This window comes from Myotis lucifugus, unplaced genomic scaffold, assembly GCF_000147115.1.
Source record: "Myotis lucifugus unplaced genomic scaffold, Myoluc2.0 scaffold_258, whole genome shotgun sequence".
Taxonomy (NCBI): Eukaryota; Metazoa; Chordata; class Mammalia; order Chiroptera; family Vespertilionidae; genus Myotis; species Myotis lucifugus.
Window position 1 is genome coordinate 1,697,305 of NW_005871306.1, and position 6,702 is coordinate 1,704,006.

A 6,702-nucleotide genomic window follows, 5' to 3' on the forward strand; every position below is an offset into this window, starting at 1 on the left:
ACGAGGCCAAAAGATGAGGGTGTATTCATGGGCAGCCTTCATAAAGAGAATTCTTTTATTATAGACTCAGCCAACTTCCTTTCTACAGGAGCCAAGCTCCCCAATGCGTATTTTTGCCCAAATAATAAGTAACTTCAAAATAAGTGAAATGTACACAAAAGGATGATCATCTCTGCCCTAGAGGTGATTCTGCAATAAGTCTTAGAAATTGCTTCCTTTATATATAGACTGGACATTTCTGAAGAGAAACCTGGTTTCTCCCCAGACATGCGAAGGAGTGTTTCTTCTGTTTGTTCTGAAAGAAAAGGACGTTTTCATCACTACAGACTGTCCACATTTGGCTTTTTCACTGAACTTGTAGAAAATAATGTCAATACACATAGAATTTCATGGAGGATGCAGGGTACTCTGGGGCCTCTCAAGAAGCAAGGCTTGAGTGAAATGGAAAAAACAAACAAACAAACAAAAACACGACCCCATCATCTTGTTCTGGGCTTTGTTGCTCATTCACTCATTTATTCAACAAATACAGAGCCCACTAGATGTCAGACAGAGCCACCAGAGGCACAAAGATGTATAAGACCCGTGCCCTACCCTCAGATAACTCACGGGTGAGTGGGGAAAACAGGTAGAGAAATAGCCATAATACCTTAAGTTCCACTGAAGAGGTGTTTGCAAAATGCTGTGGACACAAGTGATGTCATTGAAAGAAATCAGCGAAGGTTTCCTTGAGGCAGAAACAACAAAGGCAAGGAATGTAATGCTACAAAAGCTGAGAGGCATAGATTCCTTATTGTTTCTCTGTGAGGCTGGAAGGTAGGCAGTAAGGCAAGCATGTCAAACTTGTGGCCCCCGGGCCTCATGTGGCCCACAACAAATATTTTTGTGACCCAGCCAATATAACACTATGTAAGAAACATTTAAATAAAAATTTCATAACGTAATTTTTATAATATCCTGTTATACATAATCCTATATAGTAAAAGGGTAATATGCAAATAAAAAGGGCAGGACAATCGAACAACCAATCAAAGCATAATATGCTAATGATATGCTAAGGCTGCTCAACCACTCACTGTAACATGCACTGACCACCATGGGGCGCGTGCAGAACATGGCAGGCCTCAGCAGCAGAGCACAGAACATGGTGGGCATGGGCCACTATGTGATGGTGGAGCAGGTGGGGGCAGGAGCACCAGACCAAGGCGAGGTGCTGGTGGCTGTCATCAGGGCGAGCCTCTGGTGGTTACTGAAAATTCTTTGCTACCGTGCACCATGGTCCCGCTGGGCATTCACACCTGTTGCCAGCGCCGGCCCTGCTCGCAGCCGATGCTGTCACCCAGTGCCTGCCATTTCTAGCTGTAGAATTCATTCAGTCTTGATGCATTTCAACTCATCATGTGATTCACAGAAATAAAACAAATGGCTTCATTTTTTATGAGGGGGATATTAAGTGACAAATGAAAGAAAATGTTGATGAGGAAAAATGGCAGGTTTAAACAGTGCATTTATTTTCCAAATATAAGTGTTTCTCTTTATTTAAACTTACAGTCTGCGCATGCTGAACATGCAATACGTTAATCCTGAGATTTCCATAAACTGCATCATTGCAAGACACATAAACTTGGTTGTCAGTATTACAGCCATCTCACAGAATCTGTCTGAAGAATAAATCTTAGGTCAAAATAACACCATAGTCCACACTAGAGTTTTTAAATTTTATTCTTGAAATTTAAGATCATAAGAATATCATTAGAATGGATCACAATGGGTCCAATAGGTATGAAATAAAGCAACTGACAGGAATTTGGGCTTGTACAATTCTCACAGGCCTGGTCTACCTCTGAGATGATTATGTCTTTTAATGTGAAAAATCAGTCGTTTGTTGAAATGTCAACAATATTTAATAACATCCACAAATTCCACTGACCCAGAGTTCACAAACAGTTAAGATGAACACAATGGTTTTTATTTTGCCTTGTCTTAAATTAGAGGTTGTTGACTATACTTCTTAATTCACCATTCATCTATGATGACAGTTTATATCTTCAAGGATGAAGAAAAAGAGCTTAAGTTTTTTAGAGGAAACAATCAAGTTCTCTCTAAGGAAACAAAGTCAAGCTAGTGCCAACCTTCCCTTGTGGGAGAGAGGAAATTACGTAGCCCTGGCCACTGGGGGAAGATAATTTCCAGTAAGAGGTGAAATCATGACTCACATCCAGATATCAAAGTGAATATGATTTTATTTTACTCATATGAGAAGTCCAGGCTGGCGTTATAACTGGTTCAAAGGAAAAGTCAAAACAGCCCACATTTATCTGGAATAAAGAAATGTTGAGAGGAATTGCAAGCGGAGACAAAAACTGTTTATGGTGGAGGGCAGGAGTGAGGACAGTTTGAACCTCTACCAGGAAGACATACTTTGCACATGTCCGTTATCTGTGATTTCCAGAATTGCAACAGAACTCAAAGTCAAGGACCAGAGCTAGATTCCGACTGCTCCGAGCGTGTGCCCTGTTATCTTCTGTTTCCCATTTTGCCAGTCTGCTGCAAATCCAAAACTCACAATTAAGTAAGATGAAGTCTATAGTTTTAGGAGAAAAAGAAAGATTTTTAAAAAAGCAAGAATGTAGGCCCAAATAATCACTGTTACTTGTCAAGCGCGATGAACAGGCACTTTCCCATTGCAAGGTCAGTTCCATTAACCAAGGAGTTTCAGCTGTTTGGTCCCCTTCTAATAACGGATCCTGGTTTTGAGGCCTGAAACTTTTACAATTATTAGAGCCATCTTTAAAAAAGGAAATGTATGTAAAATTGTGACTACAGAATTAAGTACAGAGCAAATATTTACTGAGAACGAGAAAATAAGTAATGAAATATACAGTAAATCATTAAAAAACCATAAACCAGAAATGATTTTAAAGCTAACAAAAACTGCATATGTGATCAAGTTGCGAAAAATAGCACAGTGTTTATTTTTTGTTAACCAATTCATACCTCTATGGTTCCTTTTTCCCTACATGTTTTCTGTGGACACACATTTTGATCATTATTTCATGTGACAATGATTTCATAATGTTATTTTCTAGAGGGAGAATTGAAAGATAATTCAGTCCTCCTACTGTGGTTTATTATTTCTGTTTTGAGTGTGTTTTGTCTCAATCCACAAGACTTTGTCAGGACAAGGTGGGTCAGATGAGCTGAGATGTGATATAATGACCTGCTACTCAATTTTTGTCCTGTACATGATGAATTCGAGATTTCTGAAATTCTGTTGTTCATAATGCCCATCAAAATTGGAACAGACATGCATGGTGTACTTATTGATACTAATGCTATATGACCCAATATATTCTCAATGATCCAGATCTTTGGTGATGGGTTTTTCCATAGACTGTCATCTGACTTGGAACATTCCAAGCGTTGTTTCTCCTCCCCAGGGCCACACCCTTGTGAGGTCAGGAGTGTGGCTCTATTGTGATACCACGTCTGTCCTTGCCTCTGGTGTCAGGACACCTAGAGAGTCAACCCTGTAAGCACCAGACAGTCTCTCAGGAAGCAATTCCTGCACCAGATCAGTCAGCAACAATTTAACTGAAACACGTCAAGGCCTATGAATCACATACATACATCCTACTAAACCCAAATCAGTGTACCCTACATTCATTTCTCTTTTAGCCAGATTTTAAAAATGGCCACAACCACTTTAGTACCATTTGATAACAGGGAAATGGAGCAAGCAGGAAGTTAGTGGGGAAGAAAGCAGCATTTTAGTTCAATTGTGCTTGAACCTCTCACTGTTACAAAATTCACAAAAATATAAAAATCTGTGTCTGTGTGAACATATTGTTAGTAAACCTCTTCCATTTCTCAATATCTCCCCAATGTCTTCCACATTACGTGGATTATAATAGACACTTAAAAAATCTCTGTTTCAGGATTAAATAAATGCTTGATGAAGCAACATGAATAAAAGGATATAGTTATGTGAGGGTTTTTTTGTGCCCTCACGAGATGGTTGTCCATAGAGAAAATACTATTCAGAAGGTTTTCAAACAATTAATATTCAATGTATTAAAGTTACAATTGTAAGAGAAAACAACTACCATTTTCTGAGGCTTTCAGTGTAGTTCACAAGTCTATTATTCTATTTTTAAATTCAGCAAGTATTAGCAGTCACTTTTAAGGGATCTTTGACCAAAAGAAAAGAAAAATTTCCTTTTAAAAGCTTAAACTCCTCAAATATTTTAAACATATTTTATAAATTTAATGTATTTTCTTTATTTAAGTACTCCAAGAGACTAAATTAATAAAAAACAATGTCCTTGACTATTTACCAAGTCTTTTTCATTTACTAATGTTTATAAAAATTTGAAGTTTTCATTTTCTTAAAATGTTTCAAATGCATAAAAAGTGCACCCAACTCATGGTTTTGTTACTCTCAAAATTCATGTACTTAATTTTTAAGTTTAAGAAATGTGTTCACATTTAAGGAATATAGTTATCATTCCAATTCAGTGGATTTATTCATGACCCCAAGTTTCATCCACAAGATTTTTGGTGACCAGCTGCTGGGACAGATTGAGGTCTATTTCAGTTTTCTCATCATGTCTCCATAATTCCAAGATATGGTCAATTAGCCTATACCCCCAAATTCAAGTTATACATATTCACTAACCTACAGGGCTAGTTACAGATTCTGTAGCTCTCGCCCACGTTGATTACTTGATTTAATTTTGTTTGGCTCCCCACCCCCATCTTAAAGCACATTACATTGATCCTTCCTAATCAGACTTATGAATTTGATGGAGTTTTAAAGACATAGAAATATAATTTCTACCCAAGGATAAAGACTTGCCATTTTTATGTCCTCATTTTAAAAAATATATACAACTGGTAGAGATATTTACAATGTTGAATTTTGTAGACTTCATCTGATTTGCATTTAAATTCAGTCATTCTACTGGAAGGAACAGCGACGTAATCTTTCTAAAAATAAAATCAAAGATACCTTCCTGCTATTCATAAAAATATATCAAAGAATTTCAGAGAAGGAAAATGACAGTATAAAAAATGGGCAGCGATCAAGAGAAGTGCGATTTAATAGTGGGGTTTCATTAAATGTGATAGCAATGGAAACACAAATTTCAAAAAGAATTCTTGAACGAGAAGATGCAGAAAACAATCCTATATAATAAAGAGCTAATATGCTAATTAAACCGGACGGCAGATTAATCTTCCTGAACAACATTCTGGAATGACCAGTGGGTGGGGGGTGGGGCTGCAGGGCCTCAAGGCAGCCAGGGCTGTGGGGGCTGAGGCAGCTGGGGCTGCAAGGGCCTACTCTTGTATGCATTTTGTGCATCGGGACTTTAGTAAATAATAAATTTATGGATTAAAAATATCAGATTGTATGTACATGTGAGGGTTTTTGTGTGTGTGTGCCTTCACTGGATATATATAATAGATACTAGAAGAGGGAGAGTGGAGCTCACATAAAACAGTACTCAATTTCCCATCATAGGTACTTATATACTTATAAAACCTAATACAGGTGTCAGAAACCATTATTGAAAGAGCAAGGTGATGTAAAACATCACCATCTGTATCATTATAAGCCCCTACCATCATAGCAACAAAAGCTAAGAAAGGGGTAGGGTCACAGGGAACTAAAATTGCTTGGTTTTCTTTTATGTTCTACAAAAAGTTAGACTTTAAAAATATTTGACATAACATTAAAAATAGATTCAAATGTATTCATAAAATTATGAAATTAACTGCCTGGGGAATATAAATAGAATGGTGTTGTTGGCTGACTCCCCAAAAAGATCATCAAAGGAACCTGCAGATCAAAGCCAAGGTTATTGTTTACTGCAGGACGGGAGGGTGGGGTGTCAGGAGCATCTCCAAAGGGGAGAGCCAACAGGGGCTATCAATGAGGTTTCTGTGTCCTGATTGAAGGTGGGTCTTTCAACCCAGGAGCCTCACTGGGATTTGGCAAAGGTTGCAATAGAGGTTTGATGGATGTGGAGAGGCAAAGATTTTGAAGTGAGTCTTTAAAGAACAAACCATAGTTTGATGAATCCACTGGAGAAATCTCTTGTTTAATAGGAAGAAGGGGCTATTGTTCCATGTACTGAAGAGAGCCAGGTGAATAGTCTATTGTTCAGATAAATGGATTTTCAGCAAGTTCCTGCAACTAGCAATCAAGTTACTGGCAACTTTATTTTTCTGGGCAAGCATTTCCTGGCATAACAGTCATGTTCATGTAGGCAGCAGGTTGTATTGATTAGATGGTAACAGTTGTCAACAATGTTTATTTAAACATTAGAATTGCTAAAATTTAAAAAGAAAACAGTATGTATAGGGAAAAGGGGGGACATAAAGCATAAAATGAGCATAAAATCAGAAAACAAAACTTAAGAGGACAGGAAGACCAAACATACCAATAAATGTTAAAAATGAAAATGGATTAAACTATTCAGTGAAGACATACATTTAATAATATACTAATCAAAGATTAGCAGACTTTACAATGATATCTGTAGATTAAAAGCAAAGAATGGGCAGTGATGTCCCAGACCATCACAAAAACATTAACAGAGAATGTTATACTAATATAAGAAATTAGAGTTCAAAGCAAAAATTATTAATGTTGTAAAGAAAATTCATTATTATAGTTTTTAACTATTTGTTCAACAT